The following is an 18,764-nucleotide window of genomic DNA, read 5'->3' as shown; positions in this document are numbered from 1 at the left end:
AACACACACATGTAACATACAAGGAAAAAGGCATCAGTCACCAAGTAGAAAGGGGCCACTATAGCATGGGATAGTGGAAACAGTACTAGATTTAGATTCAGAAGACAGGTTTGGATCCTGGCTCTGCAGCTTACTCCTTATGTGATCTTGGACAAGTCACTTAACCTTTATGGAGATGATGTTGCCTCTTTAAAATGAGGGCATTGGACTTAAATGATCCTTAAGGTCATTTCCCACTCTAAGTTCTATGACATACTTTTGGGGATGAAGAAACAGAGTATCAGAAGTTTTGATATTTCCTTAAGTCCCATTCTTTTAAAGGGCTCCTTTGTAGCATCAGCTACCAATGTCATAGCTCTGAGAAAAACCTCCAAATGGCCTTGAGGCAGCAGCTAGTACTAAGATAAACAACAAGGCTTTGAGTTCCTTAATGGGTCTTTATATGTGCTTTAACTTTATTCTGTAGGCAATGGAATCATTACTGGACAGGCAGGGCTATGGTTTTGCTGCACCGGCTGAAGCTGTGACAAAGGAAATGAAAGGAGGAGCAGATTAACTCCTTGCTTCTCACTGTTAAAGCTTTTCAGACCCTGGACAGCAGTTTTCTTTGTCTGTGAGTTACGACATTTTCAATGCTATCTTACCATCTGAACCTTGTGAGGTAGGCAGTGCAAGTATTTTTATTACTATATTAAAGATGAAAAACTGAAAATCAGGTTAAGTGACTTGTCAGTGGTCACAGGATCATATAATTTGGAGCTTTGAAGTACTCCTGAGATCATTTGTTCACCCCTCCCCCTAAATTATAGATAAGGAAACTGAAGCCCAGAGAGGATATATTACACAGGTAGCAAATAGCAGAGTTGTAATTCAATCCCAGGTCCTCCAATTCCAAATTTTTTAAATTAAATTTATTTTTTAGTAAATAAAAATCTATTTTCTCTCCCTCTCACCCCCATTGTGGGAAAAAAAAAACCTCATAACAAAAAGGCATTATCAAGCAAAACAAATCCCTCCATTGGCTATGTTGTATACACAAACACACTCACACACACATTATAATGTATAATATAATAATTATACATTATGTACACACACATTATTTTTGACCCTGAGTCTATCACTTCTCTATCAGGAGATGGGTAATATGCTTCATAATCAGTCCTCTGGAATCATGCCTCCAACTACAAATTGAGTGGTTTTTCCACTGTAATACACAGCTGTCAGAAACAGGATAGAAATGAACCAAGGTTTTGACTCCAGGTCCAGGGCTTTTTTCATTGCATGCCATTGGCTTGGTGAGCAGAATGGGTTAAAGAAGGAGAGTCTAGTGGCAGGAAGACCAGTTAGACTACAGTCTGTGAAGTGACCAGGACCTGTACTATAGCACTGGCCATGAGAACAGAGAGGATGGGATGAGTTAGAGAGTGGGGATGAGGGCTTCCAAATTCTTCTCTGTGTTCTTTCTAAACAATCATTATTTTTCAACCAGCTGACCACATGCTTTGGTCTTTCCAGATATTCTTGGTTCCTCACTTGCATTTGTCAGTTACTAACCAGGACTTGACCAAGATGGAAAGAGGATGAGATAAAATGAAAGAGTGGTGATTTTGGAGTCAGAGGATTTGGCTTTGAATCCTTCTGCTACTTACTGCCTGTGTGACCTGTGCTGTTGTTCACTTTTTCAGAACCCCAGTTTCCTCATAGGTAAAATGAGAGGGTCAGACTTGTGGATCTCCCTTTCTATAATAACAGCTCACATTTATATTGCCCTTTAGATTCTATCAAATACTTTATAGACATTATCTCATTAATCCTCACAACCAGGCTAAGAAGTAGCAAGTGCCAGAATTATTCTCCTCATTTTGCAGAAGAGAAAACTGAGGCCCCCCAAAACCTAAGTGACTTACAGCTGGTAAGCACTAGATCTGGGACTCAGATGTAGTTCTCCCAACTTCAAGGTCATCTTTTGCTCCACTACACTTTAATTCCTCTCATGGGGACGTGAAATTTATCATGACTGGGGAATGAATGTAAGTGGACAGATGGCTGAACCCATGGGTGGCTGAATGAGGACAGCCTCTTTTGTGTGTCCCAACAAATCTGAACTTATGTCATGGAGGGCAGAGACCTATATTGCATAGCAACCAATGCCCTAAGACATCATTAGAATCATGGAAGGAAGGAAACAAGCATTTATTAAGTGCCTACTGTGTTTAAGGCACTATGCTAAGCACTTTACATTTATTAACACATTTGATCCTCGTATCAACCCTGGGAAGGAGGTGCTATTATTATACCTCCTTTGTAGTTAAGGAAACTAAAGCAGGCAGAGTTTAAGTGACTCACTCAGAATCATACAACTAGTAAGTGTCTGAAGTCAGGTTTGAACTGAGGTCTTCTTGACTCCAACCCCGGAACTCTATCCACCACCTCAACCATTAGAAGTGTTAGATATTGGGTAGTCTTACTCTACTGTCCCCATTTGCAGAAGAGGGAACTGAGGCCCAGAGGGATGAATGATTCACTCACAGTCATACAGGTAAAGTATCAGAGGCAATATCTGAACCCAGGCCCTCTGACTTCAGAGCAAATATTTTCCCCATTGTACTGCACCTGTCCCATTTTACAAATAAAGACTCAGGTCCGGAGAGGTAAAGTCTGTTGCCCAGACTCCCTCATATACTCAGGTGGATCTGTGAGCTCATTGATTTTAATGCTTCCTGCAATGACTGCAGCTCAAAAGGGGAGGGGGGTTTAGGGGTATCCTTTTTCATCCCATGCAACTCTTGTCCGTGTCCTCCCATAAATTTCATCACATGGGCTCTGCTCAACTTGTTGGAAGGCTTCCTTCCTTTCTTCTGACACGGTGAGGACACCAGTAGAGCACTCTGACTATCCACCCTTGCCACATAACCAGCCAGCCCATCTATTCCCAGTGACCCTGATAGGAAATAGCAGAGCTCAGCTCAGGTTATTTGATTCCAAATTAATTGCTCTTTTTACTACACAATGCCATTCTATTCCATTCAACAAATATTTAGTTAGCAACTAATATGTCAATTCTGGTGCCTTCTCCTTCTGCTAATTATTTCATATTTATCCCATATTTAGCTTATTTGTATATATTTGTTTGCATGTTATCTCACTCATTAGATTGTGAGCTCCTTGAAGGCAAGGACTGTCTGTTACCTTCTTTTGTATTGTGCCCCAGCACTTAACATAGTGCCTGGTATATAGTAGGCATTTAATAAATGTTTATTGATTGACTGTGTTCAAAGTACTATGTTGGATGCTAGTGATACAAAGATGAAAAATGATGCAGTCCTCTGCCCTCAAGGAACTTGCCTTTTAATGGGAGAGGTAATTATTGGGATTGTAGGTTTTAGAGTTGAGCCCAGGGCTTCTTAGACTTTTTCCACTCTTGACCCCTTCAGCACTTCTTAAATGGAGAGTCAAGACCCCAAACCAGGTTGTGAAGTCCAACTCCTTGAATTTACAGATGAGGAAACTGAGGTCCAGAGAAGTGCAGCTATTTGCCCAGGATTACACAAAGCCTGTGAGTGACAAAGCTAGGATTTGAATGTAGCTTAAACCCAAGACTTTCGACTTCAAATGATTTCATTGCGTCTCTCTCTCTCTCTCTCTCTCTCTCTCTCTCTCTCTCTCACACACACACACACACACACACACACACACACACACACACACATCCTTAGGAGGATAGCAGCAAAATGATTTGGTCCTTATACCTGTCCTACTGATCAAACTATCACAATTAATAGTTCATATCTAAAGAGATTCTACTTCTATCCTATCCCATTCTGGGTTCTTGCCAAGGAGATGTGATTAGATGGGTGTTTTCTTTTGGACAGCCTGCTTTTCTTTAGTCTCCATTCACCCATTCCCAAGAATCAGCTCTGTCTTGACCTTATCTCTCTCCTACCCATTCCAGCCCTAGACAGAATTTCCACTGAATCAAGTGAATCATTTCCCTGGGGTTTTGGTTACCAATTTACAATGTGAGAGGGAGCCCAGCAGGTTAGCCATTCTTTCGCAGTGCTGATGGGCACCTGCAATCTTCCTGGACTCCACTGTTCTGGTATTGTTTTTAATTCAATATCTTGTCCTCCTATTCAGCCTCTCTTTATTGGATAAGAACACTCTGTTATTGAATCCTGCCCTGCAGGAGAAGATGCAAGTTTCCCAGACAGCAGAGAGGTTGTTTCCGAGGCTTATAAGGTCAGCCACTATATGAAGATGGGAATAAGTCCAAGAAACCTTAGTAGTTACAAACTACCTGCCTGGATAACTGTGACATTGCTTTGGGCATTTCTGGAATTTATTCTGACGTTCATTTTTTGTCCTGTTTTGTGCAATGAAAGAGAGTCAGCATTCTTGAATCCCAGGCCCTCTGTGGCCTTGAGTTATCATCTCCTGATTCGGTGCCTCTTTTCCCTCATTTGCAAAATTGGGATAATTATACTTGCATGCCACGGAGTCTTCTTAAGAGAAGTATTTTGTAAAGTGCTTTAGGTGCCTTGAATATGATAGGTAATTAATAAATGTTTGTTGAATTGACAGTGGGGAGAGAGAGGAAGGCATGGGAATGAGGAAATTCTATGCAAATTGAATTATGCAATTCACAATTCTATAACCTTTTAAAGTTTACTTTAAAAGCACTTTTCTTACAATGACCTTGAAGTACAAACATTGGCTTTGGTTTTGGACCTACTTTTATGTCTTTGTTGGTACGGGGAACTCCCAGTAAGAAAACTGTCAATGTAATTCAGCTTCTGCTCTGTAACTTATAGTCTTGGGGCATTGAGAGATCAAAGTGACTTGTCCCAGAGTCACGAAGTCGGGTATGTGTCAAACGGCAGGGCTTGTACCCAAATCCTTCTGATTCCCAAGCAGACTCTCTGTTCATTCTCTATCTACATTTTACGGATGAGGAAACAGATTGAGGGAGGTTGTTACTTATTCAGGGACATTGTCGCTCAGTTGTGTCTGATTCTTCATGACCCCATGGACCATGGCACACTAGGCCCTTGTATCCTTCATCACCTCCCAAAGTCTGTCCAAGCTCATGTTCATTGTTTCCACGACACTATCCATCTTATCCTCTGCCGTCCCCTTTTCCTTTTGCCTTTAATCTTCCTTTCTCATTATGTGGCCAGAGTATTTAAGTTTCAACTTTAGTATTCAACCTTCTAGTGGATAGTCTGAATACTAAAAGTCTTAAAATGAGATTGTGGATGTGAACCCAGATCCCTCCTGATTCCAAGTCCAGTAGATTTCCCACTACCCGGTGCTGCTTCATACTACAAAGGCCAAGAGATAGAAATGGACACCTGGGACAGGCAGAAGAACTTTGAGAAATGAAACTATCCCCAAACAGGCACTGTGGACAACATCATGATGGTCTGCTCTCCTGAGAACTATTTGGAAACAAAAAAGAGTTAGGATTGCAGAGGTGAAAGGAGTCTCAGAAGATAGGGTTGGAAGGTCACCTGGGCCAACTCCCTCATTTTACACACTAGAAGACCGAGGCCCACAGAGGGAGGTGATTTGCCCAGTTAATTAGTGATAGATCCAGGACTAGGACCCATGTCTCTTGATTCTCAATTTTTTGCTCTTTCAAATGTATCACATTTTCTCTATCTGTTAGAATGAGGAGGGTCAGGGACCTGAATTTTTGAGAGGAGAGGCCAAGAGACGGAATCTTTCTGAGCTTCTAGCAAAGCATTTGGCTTCCCTCCTTCTCCCCCTCCCATTTCTTCCCCCTCCCTATCACCCTCTCAAACAGAAAAGCTGTAATCTCCTCCACTGGATCACTGTGTTTCAAATCAGCACAAGATTGCAGGTAGGAGCTCAATATTGGTGATAAATATATTTTATGAGTGTTTTTTTAAGGATATTTTCTTAAGGGCTGTTCCAATAAATAATTTACTAGGGCAGTGAAAGATGGAGGAAATGCTCAGGCTGCATCTCAGAGCACCTAAATGTTGAAGTTTATGGAACTCCAGGCAGCCCACAGCTATTTAAAAACTTTTGGGAAGGGATAATTCTTCCACATTACATTTTTAAAAAGGTTACAGCCCAGCATGTGGCTCCTCTCCAGCTTGTGAGTGCAGCAGGCAGAATGCTGGGTTAGAGTATTCCATCTATCTTCTATGTCTAGCACTGAAACATGGCTGAGTGGTACTAGAGTGGTAGATACCCAGGAACAAGCAGAGTAGAGTAAACATAGTCCAGGCCCTAGGGGCACTTACAGTCTTAAAGGCAGGAAGGAAACAAGCATTTATTAAGCACCTACTATATGCCAGGCACTTAAAAATATAACACCTTTGGGAGAAAGGTGCTATTATTATCCACATTTTACAGTTAAGAAAACTCAGGCCTATAGTGGTTAAATGACTTGGCCAGGATCATATAGCTAGTAAGTGTCTGAAGCCAAATTTGAACTCAGGTCTTCCTGACTCCAGGCCCAGTGCTCTATCCACACCACACCTTAGCTGTTTCCATTTAGGGAAACAACAGCCCACTTATGAGTACATAAATACATGTACATATAGTCACATATATGCATATATATACACACACACACACACATATATAAAACACAACATAGATAATAAAAACATATGTGTAATAGTGGGAAGATGATTAAGAAGAGACCTGGGTTTTCATTTTGTCTGTGACACTTACTAGCTGTGTGACCCTAGCTAAGTTCAACTCTCTTGAGACTCTATTTCTCCATCTGTTAAGGGGGTATGCAACTTGTAGTCTAGAGCCCCAGACTCTATGCTTACATAAACCAGGTTCAACCTTGGAGGATTCTCAACAATCTTTTTTTTGTTTGGGTACTCATCCATATCTTCCCCTTGGGAGACTCAGAATTTGCCTTATTTTGTTGCTTTATAGGCTTCCCCTGAGACTATCAGAATATAACAAGTGTGGGTTTCTACTGATTTGGGTAAAAGGGTGCTAGCTCCTATGCAAGCCCTCAAAAAACCATATCAGATTCAAGGTGGCCTTTATTTCATCCTGCTGAAAAAAATGCAAAAAAGCAAAGGACTCAGTGGAGCCAGTAAATACCCTTTATTTCCTCTCTGGTGACTTAATCCTGCCTCCTCTCCCTCTACTCCTACATAGGGGCCCATACAGTCCTCTAGAGGCAGAGTAACAAGCTAGAGTTTGAACTCCTCCACCTTAAGCAGAGAACAAACTTGAGGTTGCTAGAAAATTAATTCCTCATCATCTAGTGAGGCCTAGTCTTCCCTAGGACTTATACAGACCTCCACATATATAGCACCACTCTAAGCATGTAGTGCTCCCTGGAAAAGGAATTTTGTACTTGAGGTTGTTACAGAGGCAACCTCATTCCCAGTGGACCTGCAAAGTCCAAATAACTCAGAGTAAGAGGAGATGTCCAGGTTTGTTTCCTTACATCACAGCCCAGTAGTTTTCTGATCCTCCAGCTGCAGGGTGCCTTGCACTTGCTCTTTTTCTCCCTAAGAGGTTTAGTTCAGGGACAAGCACTGTAAAAAGCTCCGCTTGTGTTTCCTTCTCTAGGAACTCCTTCACTGCCTGTAGTATTTGCATCATGTTCAATCCCTCTTTTTCTGAGGCCATATGGTTGAAAGGTTCTACCACCGACCCTCCATGGTTGCTGTTACTGGTGGATTAGATAGACAGGCATCATCCACCCCACCCCTAGGAACTCAGTCAGCTCTCATTTTTCTTAGCTTTGGTGCCTTTATTGCTTATACTTGCTAGATAGCTCTTTCTCTGTCTCTATCTGCTTTCTTCGTCTTGGCTTTTTCCTTTTGTGTTCCTTTTTCTAGGCCCACCCTTGATCCAATCATATCATCCTACTACTCAGTCAATGAAGTATGAACGGATCAATAAGAATCCAGGCCAAGGGTGCTCACTACTTTCATTAAGGCAGTGTCGTGGATCATCTCAGTGAGTTATTATTGGGTATGTCTCTACTTTCTACAAACAGATTGAAGTGCCCAACCTAGTTATGCTATTAAGTTGCCCAAGCTTACTGCTGTTCACACATTTTCAAGTGATAATAATCATTCTACTGCTACCCTCGAAGTTTTATGAGGATCAAATGAGATACTTTGCAAATTGCACAGAGCTATATAGATGTCAATAAACTGGTTCAACAGTACTAGAAAGCAATTTGGAATTATGCTAAGAAAACGACAAGAATGTCCATCCCTGTTTATCAAGAGATCTCACTGCAAAGCTTATGATCCAAGGAGGTCAAAGACAAAGAAAGGTCAAATGTACACCAAAATATTTGTAATAGTATTTTTTGTAGTACAAGGAATTGAAAACAAAGCAGATGCTCATTGACTTGGAAATGGCTAAACGAGTTGTGGTACATGAATATAAGGAAATGAGACTATATATGTATACATACATACATATGTATGTATATGTATATACATATGTTTGCGTATATATATATGTATGTATGAGACAATGAGTATGATGAATACCGAGAAGCATGGGAAGATATATGAACTGATATAAAGTGAAATAAGCAGGACTGGGAAAACGATTGGCACCATGACTATAAGAGTATAAATAGAAAGAACAACAACAGCAAAATAAATGAAACTGGACGCAGTGAAATCATAATGAGCAAGTTTGGCCCTGAAGACGAGATGAACATCCCTCTCTCTTTCTCTGCAGAGGTAGGGTACCAGGATGTGAAACACTCTATATCATGTTAGACTTGGCTGATATGTTGATTGGTTTTGTTGAACTGTCTTTTTTTCTCTTTTAAAATTATTTGTCATGAAGGAGGTTCTCTGGGATGGAAGGAAGAAAAATATAATAGGTAGATGATATAAAAACAAAAGATAGCTATAAGCACTTTTTTAAAAAAGAAAATGGGCTGGAATCTAAGGCTTGGACTGAGTTGGAACAAATATAGGCAATGGTACGTTCTATGCACTTTCCTGTATCTGTGATTTTCTCAGTTGTAAATAGTTGCCATTATTATTATCACTGCAAAGTTTTAAATGTTATTCTCAAGAACACTGTCCTGTGTTGTGTTGCTTTCTATTGAAGTAAACAGTCACTCCTGAATGAATGAATGAATGGATAAATGTCAGTGAAGTGGGAGTCTTGCTTTGGTGTGATTGCATGGTTAAATGTATAGCCTTCCTGGGATTTTAATTGAAGTTAAAGGGAGATAGGGATTCTGGTTAGTGGTACTCTGACTATAAGCCTGGCCACCTTATCATAATTATCATTATCATTTGTCCTGTCATCCTGCCTCCTGGAGGGACACCAGGCCAGAATCAAAAGACCCCATCTGAGACTACCACCTTGTGGGAGACCATCTACTTAAGACCGGAATGAGAGTTGGGGCAGTTCTGACCTGGCTGGTGATTTAAGGGAGTCTCTCAAAAGTGCCTCATTCCCCTCTAATCAGTCAAATCAGTCAGTGAACATTTATTAAGTGCTTACTATGTGCCAGGCACTGTGCTAAGCTCTTGGGGTACAAAGAAAGACAAAAATATCTCCATTCTCAAGGAGCTCACATTCTAATGGAGGAGACAACAAGCAGAAAATGTTTGCGTACAAGATACACAGTGCAAATGAAACCTGGTATAAAAGGGAAGGTGCTGGCAGTGGGTGGGATCAAAAAAGGACCTCCGGCAGAAGGTGGAATTTGGTCTGAGTCTTAAAAGAAGCCAAGGAAACCAGGAGATAGATGTGAGGCAGGAGAACGTTCCAGGCACGGAGGACAGCCAGTGAAAATGCCTGGAGTCAGTTCTGCCAATCCTAACCTTGACCACTAGGCAGGACCAGGGGCTCAACTCAGCCAGGCCTCCGGAAGCCCAGCCTTTTCTATCCTTTCATGTCTTACTTACTCTATTACTCCTCTATTTGTCTCTGTGTGTGTGTGTGTGTGTGTGTGTGTGTGTATATATATATATATACACACATATATGTATATATGTATGTATATATGTATGTATATATGCATGCATGTATATGTATGTATATATGCATATATACACATACACACATACACATACACTATATATATACACAAATACATACAAACATATATATATATATATAAAATATTTTATATATGCACACACATATATTTTGGACGTGTCCAATGCAGGAATTTGTGTAACTTGACTAGGCATATTTATTATTGTAGGCTTTTTTTTTTCCTTCTAGTGCTTGGCAGTGAGGAGGGAGTAAAAATTGATTTTGTTCATTAAAAAAATAAATTTTAACTTAAAAATGAGAAAAAAATCAATTCTATTGCAACAAAAAGGTCTTAAAGGACATGCATAACATAGTGACAGAGTACTGGGCTTGGAGTCAGGAGAACACCTGTTCACATCCTGCTCCTGCAACTTACTAGCTGTGTGACTATGAGCAATTTACTTAACCTCTCTGTACCTGTTTTTTCTTTTGGAAAAAGGAGGATAATAATATCTACAGTACCTTCCTCCCAGGGTTGTTGTGAGGTTCAGATGGGATAATGCATGTGAAACACTTTGCAAACTTTAAAGCTCCATATAAACACTATTAGAGAATGGTGATAGAATAGAAAAAATATATATATATATATTTTTGAGATTAAAATGATAGGTCTTGACAATTTATTGTATTTATAGAGTGAGGGAGGTAGAAGAATCAAAGATTTTCTAAGTTTTCTAGCTTGGGTGATTGGGAGGGAATGATACGGAAGCCAGGAGGAGGGAAGGTTTAGGAGGGAAGATGATGTGTTCAGTTTTGGATCTCTTGGGCTTGAGGCAGGTAGGGAATGGAATATCCTGGTGGTAACATTTAACAGATACTTGGAGATGAGATTAGTTTAAGCTAGATCTAGCACAGTCAATAGAGTGCTAGAGTCAGGAAGACCCAAGTTCAAATATAGCCTCAAACACTTACTAGCTGTGTGAACCTGGGCAAGTCACTTAACCTTTTTTTGCCTCAGTTTCCTCAACTGCAAAACAGGGATAGTAATAGCACCTACCTTGCAAGGTTGTTGTGAGGATCAAATGAGATAATATTTGTTAAAAGTGCTTAGCACAGTACATGGCCTATAATAAATGCTATATAAATACTTATTTCCCTTCTCTTCCCCCTAGACTACTAAGTAGCAAGTGTAAGTCCTTTCTGTACCAGGTCACATAAAAGGATAATAAAGTTTGTAATTAACACATCAATTATTTGTATTTATGGGGATGATTTTAATGTAATTGAAAACATATTTCCTCTTTAATGGTAAAAATCATTTGAAATCTTGCCTACACTATTAGACTCTCGGGAAAACCAAACAACAACAACAAAAAGAAAAGTGTTTGAAGGGCTCACGAATGAAAGAGGGATTGGACTTATTCTGTTTGGTCCCAGAGGACAGAATCAGGAGAAATGGGCAGAAGCTACCAAGAGGCCAATTTAGGCCAAATAATTAGAATTGTTGACAAATGGAATTGATTGCTTCAAGAGGTTGGTTGTTTCAAACCGAAGCTAGCTGATCACTTGTCAGGTGTATTGGAGTGGGTTTCCTTTCTAGTATGACTGGTGAGAGCCCTTTCAACTACCAATTTTGTAGTTCTCTGTGATTGTGTGAGAAGCTTAATCTTTACATGTTAACAAGTCAAGTTGGCAAGCATTTATTAAGTGCTTACAGTGTGTGCCTGGCACTGCAATAAGCACTGGGGATATAAATACAAACTGAAGTAAAGACAGACCCCTCCCTCAGAGAACTTACATTCTAATGGAAGAAGACAACATGTAAAAGGAAGCTGAGAGGGAGAGAAAGGAAGAGATGAAGGTGCCCAGCTGGGTTGGGGAGGGGTGGAGAGAATGGGAGAGAAAGCCCAGAGAGTCAGCACAACCTGAGGAGGACTGAAGAAGTGATTGGCCTGCATTCTAGAGTGCACTGGTAAATGTTTATGTTTAACAACTCAATGGGGGTGAAGGACCTGAAGGAAAACATACACAAGATGTGTTTAATTTGCACTATTAACATTTTTTTCCATCACTTTTTAAAGTCTAGCCAATCATTAAAACAATACATTAAGCCTTTATTTGTAATATTTACTGATTTCTGTGGCATAAATATTCACACTGAAAATTCAACAATCATCTCAATTGGCTCTAGCACACCTTTACCTGCATGCACCTTCCTTAAAAAGCAGATTTTGAGAAGCAGGAAATCTGGAGATACTGCAGGGGCCTAGGGTACTTTTCAACATGTGAAGCCCAGGGCTGGAGTTGATGGGGTACAGGCCCAAGATGAGACCTTTAACCCGTACCCCAAAAAGAATTTGGGTCTCATTTTACTGTGGGCCCTAGAAAACCCCTCCTTGAGCTCCCCTTGAACTCTTCCACTTGATCAAGGGAGTCTCTATGTTTGCCTGAGGCTATAATCCTATCAACTGGCCTTTCACTGTGGCTATGCCCAGTCTCCCAATTCTGTTACCTCTGACCCAGCCCAACCTTCATTGTCTGTTACCTCCCTATCCACCTGGGCCACTTCCCACCCTTACCCCATTCTATCTCTCAGTTGCTCCCTTCAAGATCCTCCCTAGACCACTCCTCACAGTCACCACAAACTACTTGGCCTCTACTAGGTCCCTCCCACAGTCTTTTTGTATATAAAGTCCATCTTGTCTCCATTAAGGTCCTCAGATTCTTAAAATCTAGCCAATGGCTGTGATTCACTCTAAGCCACTTGTCTGTTATAAAGATGACCCCAGACTCAGTTCAGAAGACTGGTGTCTCAAAGACTTTTTATTAAAGAGGTTGAAGTGCGTCATTTCGATTCTCGGAAGAAGCAGGTGCACCTCCTTGGAAGGGGAGAAAATGCTCGAGGTAAAAGAAGCCAGAGCAATCTTTATAGTTAGTAATTGCCTAACTCTTCCTTTCTGGATCAGGATTGGTCCTAATCCTTCTGGGTTACAATCTTCCTTATATGTCCCACCCCTAACATACCTTATGTGCCTAGAATTATGGTATCACTCTACTCCCGGACAGAGAAGTTAGCCTTGTCTGTGCTGATTTCTTATCTACTTATGTGTAAACTTAACTCTTTCATTTCTCACATTGTCTATACCAGCATCACAAATGTTCAGCTTCCTTAAGAATCTGGCCAATATGGGGAATCTTTAATAAACCTTTTCATTGGCTGAAAGAAGGCTTGGGTCAAATTCATTCGGGCAGGACCCATGTGTCTCTATTTCAGGCTCCCAGCACCCCTAAACCTCAAGAAAGTGAGCTTCCAGGTGAAAAAGTTTCTATGGAATATAGAGAAAATCTGGAAAGGAATAAACAGATCTGGACCAATGTATTAAATCACAATATTTTAAGGTTTGCAAAGTTCTTGTTTTCTCATCAGATTCTCTGAACAATCTTGTGAGGCAACTACTACAATTAATATTATCTCCATTTAGCAGGCAAAGTTCAGAGAGAGAAAGACTTGCCCGAGGTTACTCAGCTAGCAAATATTAGAGACTGGATTAAAATCCAGGGCTTCCTGACTCCATTCCCAGCCTTCTTTCCAATAAATCATTTTGGTGGGGGGAGGGACGAGATGGGGAGAAAATTTGGAACTCAAAATCTTGTGGAAGTGAATGTTGAAAACTAAAAATAAATAAATTAATGAAATTCCAATAAACTATTCCACCTTCTCAAAGGGAGGGAGAAAGATTTTTCTTTTTAGAGAAAGATTTTGAAATGATAAAATGCTTATGGGATCCTATGCAAGTGGGTATGTATGAAAGGTCTACTCTGGGTAACATCTTACCAAATACTGATGTGATAAGAATGTCTTGGCCAGCAGCAAAACTCTTTCCCATTACTTTTGGCATGCTCCCAGCCAAGGTGAGTATGTTATTTTTGGCCAGGATACACCTGATAGATGGGGCCATCTCCAGTTGTCCTGATCTATATCTTGCCACTGGACCCAGATGGCTCTGGAGGAAAGAGTGACGCTGGTGACTTTGCACAGCCTTCCCTCATTTAAATCCAATTCACTTGCAAGTCATGGTATCACCTTCCTGATGTCATGGTCCTCTTTGAGAACGAAGGACAAATGACAATACCTGAGAGATATATGTAACAGTGGCTTCCTTGGCCCATACTGCTTGAAAGCCAGATAGGTTACATTTCGCCCTTCCACCTCATACCCTTAAAGGAGACCAGTCTCAGCCATTGGCTTCAGCCCCCCAATGACAGTGTTCCCCCCAATTTTAGGGGGATCCTGCACTCCAGTTCTATTTAGCCATAGTTGGAAAATTTTCCAAAGAAATCTTTACTTCAAAGGTATAGTAAGAACAAATATCACCTCTAACATCTGGCAGCATAATCTCTCCTTCCTTGCCCTCACCTCAGTCTCTGGAAGGAGAAGGGGATTAAGTTTAGTTTAGCTCAATTCCTATATAATCTCACCAAGTTCCAAGTCTAAAGCCCTCTTGGCCTTGAGTTCCAGACTCCCTGGGTTCTCAGAGCTTCCATACTGGGCTGTCTGGCTCTACATCTGGCCTGGAATGCTGATCCTGAGGTCCTCGAGGCTCTTGGGTCTAGGGAATCCACTGCCTGTGCTTAGAATTGAAAAGGACAATGAAATGGACCAAGATTCCAAGCACATTTCTCAGGGCCATGAAGCCGAAAAATGGGGAGAAGAAGATAGTTTTTCTCTTTTCTAGCTCAGTTCATGGTCCCCTGCTGTGGATGAACTTCATTCTCTCTGGATGCAGCTAGAAAGGGAGAGCAAGACTGGTTGTAATCTGGTAGTTTTAAAGACACAGCCAATGGAAAAACCACCATTCCCCTCATGGTAGGGGAATGCAGAGTATCATTTCCCAGAAGTTGGGTGTCCTCATCTTAGGTGATTTGGCCACCCTCATTATACATAGAGAAAAGCAACTAAATCCAGTAAAGATTTGGGAAATCAACCTTTAGGCTACCGAAGTCATTACAGAATCAAATGAGATAAAGTATATAAAGTGCTTTGCAAACCTTAAAGTACCATGTAAATGTTAGCTAAGATGATGATAAAGAAGATGAAATGTCTGAGCTGGAAGGGAATTTAAGGACCTAGTACAATCCGAAGGAACTTTGTGTGAGGGCGCACAAGGAGTCACTAGCAGCGTTGGAAACTTGGAAGATATAAATAACAAGGAAACAGAGAATTCACTCCAAGGATCTCAGGATGTGTGATGTAGAGATATTTAGGGGAACAGAGCAAAGGGGCAATTCCAGGCAACATGATCGGGTAGGTTCTAACCTTCCAGTTTTGTGTATGCTTTTCTCTGCTCATGGCTATCATGGCCTCACAAGAAGCCTCACAATCTTGGGGGTCATGAGCCATAAAAGCATGAAAATAATTACAGTTCTTCAGGGAACATCTCAAAGGCACTTAGTGAATTTTTAGCCTGTTGAATTGTCCAGATCATCAGAAACATATTTTAGTATCCATTACACAACTCCTTGTGTGATGTAGTAGTAAAAGCACTTATCCTGTAATCTTACCTGGATTCAGAATCCAACTCTGCCACTTGTAACCTTGGGCAACTCAGTAACCTCTCCGAGCCTCAGTTTCCTCAACTAGAAAATGGAGATAATAACACTTGAAACCTTATAGGGTTTTTGTGAGAAAAGTTCTTTTTAACCCTGACAATGTAATAGAAAGTGTGGTTGAAGTTATTATTATTATATTATTATTATTATTATTGCCACAGATATCTGGCTCAAAATGAATGATAGCTGTAGTACAGTGGAAAGAACAGTAGACTAGGAGTTGAGTGTGAGACTTAGCTTTATCACAACCATGTATAAGTCACTTGCCCTCTCTGGCCTTCAATTTCCCTTTCTGGGAAATAAGAAAGTTGGGCTTAGTGATCTCTAGGGTCTCTTTTAGCTGTAAGCCCTATGTACCTTTTAATTAAAATGATAATATTAATAAGTATTTATTGTGTCCAGTCACACGTTGACCTCTTGGCTATTCCAAGAACAGGATGCCCTGGCTCTCAGCTCCAGGCATTCTCTCTGGCTGTCTCCCGTGCCTGGAAGGCTCTCCCTCTTCTTCTCTTACTACTGACCTTACTGGCTTCATTTAAGTCCTAACGAAAATCTCATTTTTGACAGGAAGCCTTCCCTAGCATTTCTTAATTCTAGAGTCTTCCTTCTTTCAATTACTTCCTATTTATCCTGTTTACAGCTTGCTTTGTATGTATTGTTTGCATGTTGTCTCCTTCATTAAGTTATAAGCTCCTTGTGGGCGGGGACTGTCTTTTGTCTCTTTTTGTATCCTGAGTGTTTAGTGCTGTGCCTGGGACACAGTAGGTACTTAATACATGTTTATTGAATGAAGGAAGTGTCTCCTATGCTCGAGCACTATGCTTTGAGTATTCTGAGATAAAAATGAAACAGTTTCTGTCTTTAAGGAGTTTGCACCTTACTGAATAGACAATAGCTTACATTTGATTTTACACTTAGAATGCTTAAAACGTGGTCAAAAGCCCATTTTGAGGAGAAACATAGGGTCCTAGGATTTAGAGGTGGAAAGGGCTTCAGAGATTATTTACTCTAACCTCTTTTTATAGATGAAGAAATGAAGGCTCAGAGAAGGTAAATGACTTTGTCTGAGGTTGCAGAATTAGTAAGTGGTGTCCTGACACACTGCAGAAATTTAACCAAGGTTTCAGTATAAGATGTGAAGATTTTAACTGGTTTGCATCTAGACTCATTGATGATACATATTTCTCCATCACTTTAGGGTTCTCAAAGCACTTTCCCTACAACTGAGGTATAGATATTATTTTTCTCATTTTACATATAAAGAACCCAAGGCTTAGAAAGGATAATTAATTTGCTCACATTTGCACAGCTAGCAAGTGTCAGGGCCAGAATTTGAACCCCCAGATCTCCTGACTCTGAAGTCTAACAGATATTTTTTCCCTTGAAAATAAAAGATCTTACTGATACTTTTTTAGTGATTTTTTTTATACTGTCACTACCCAATAAACTCCACTCCCACCATAGAACCTTTTCTAGAAGAGAAAAAGTTAAGTCCCTAATTTCCTAACCCCACAAAACCACACCTACAATATGGGGACTTCGTCTGACAGCACGTGCAACTATTCAAATCCACAGACCACTGTCTCTATGTAAAGGAGGAAAGTGAGTTTCATGATTAATTTTCTGGTATCAAAATTAGGAGTTGTGTAGAGTCTGAATTCTGATGTCTTTTAATGTTTGTGACTATTTCCATTTTTCTTTGAATCCTCAGGACTTAGCACAGTGCTCAGTCAATAGTAGGTGCCTAATAAATGCTTATTCATTTTTATTTGTAGTATTGTAATCACTGGGTATGTTGGTCTTTTGGTTTGTATCATTTTGTTCTGCATCAGTGTCTTAATGTAGTCTGAGGGAGGCTCAGGAGCCCAGGGTGCAGGATGAGGAGTGGGTGGCAGTTTCTGTTATGTGCCACTTATGTTTCTGTGTATATATATGTAATGTACATATGTATATGTAAATATATGTGTATATATATGATATGCATACACACACACACACACACACACACACACACACACATATATATATATATATATATATATATATATATATAATATATACGTATATTGTAGCCACCACAACAGAATATAAGCTCCTAGAGGGCAGAGGGGTTTTTTTTGTCTTTGTAACCCTTTTTTGTCTTTATAACCCTTTTGGGGGTCATAGTAGCACCCGTTAATAAATGCTTGTTGAATTAAACTTAATTGGAAAGGTGCAGATAGGATGCTGTTAGATCTAAAAAGGAAAAAGTAGTTATCAAAATACATATGAGGAATGAGGAAAAACTTAATAGGTAAAGTAGAATTTGAATTGGATTTTTAAAGGATAGGTAGGAATTCAACAGGTGAATGCGGGGGAAGGACATTCTAGGTAGAGGGAACGGCATTAGCAAATGTACCAAGGCAGACACAGGGAATAGTCCATTTTGGCTGGAGTATGTCATTTTGGTGAGGTGCAAGGTTGTTGTAGGCATTGAATGCCATGTTAACAAGTTTGAATTTAGCTGGCAATGGGATTTTGAGCATCAGTGTTACATAATCAGATTTGTACATGAAGAACACAGTAACGTAGTGATAGGAAGTATGAATCAGAGAGGTGAGAGACTGGTGACAGTGAGATGGCACTAGGTTTTGAGCCAGAAGGTTCTCTGCCATTAATTTGCTATGTGACCTTGGGAAAGTCACTTCCACTCTGAGCCTAGGTTTCCTTATAACAATCACTAACATTTACATAGTGTTTCAAGATTTCTGAAATGCTTTACATGCATGACCTTATTTGATCCTTACCATAACCCTGTGAAGTAGGGACTATAGGCATTTTTTTATTCCTAATTTTACAGATTTGGAAGAGAGGATAATTGACTGGTTGCTCAGCTGGTGTCAGAGCAGAGATTCAAATCTTGACTCCAAGTTTTCTTCTTTTATGGTTCATCAGTTGGGGGGGGAGGAAATAAGCACTTATTAAGCACCTACTATGTGCCAGACATTGTCCCAACAACCCTGTGAGGTAGATGCTATTATGATCCTAATTTTACAGTTGAGGAAACTGAGGCAAAGAAAGATTAAATAACATATTCAGGGTCATACATACTAATAAGTGGCTGAGGCTGGATTTGAACTCAGGTCTAACTGACTCCAGCTGCTCTAAGAGCTGGGGATACAAACAGAAAAGCAACC

The sequence above is a fragment of the Phascolarctos cinereus genome, unplaced genomic scaffold, assembly GCF_003287225.1.
Source record: "Phascolarctos cinereus isolate Bilbo 61053 unplaced genomic scaffold, phaCin_HiC Scaffold_2;HRSCAF=192, whole genome shotgun sequence".
NCBI classification, from domain to species: domain Eukaryota; kingdom Metazoa; phylum Chordata; class Mammalia; order Diprotodontia; family Phascolarctidae; genus Phascolarctos; species Phascolarctos cinereus.
The sequence above is the reverse complement of the archived record's forward strand: the minus strand, read 5'-3'. Positions refer to the sequence as shown.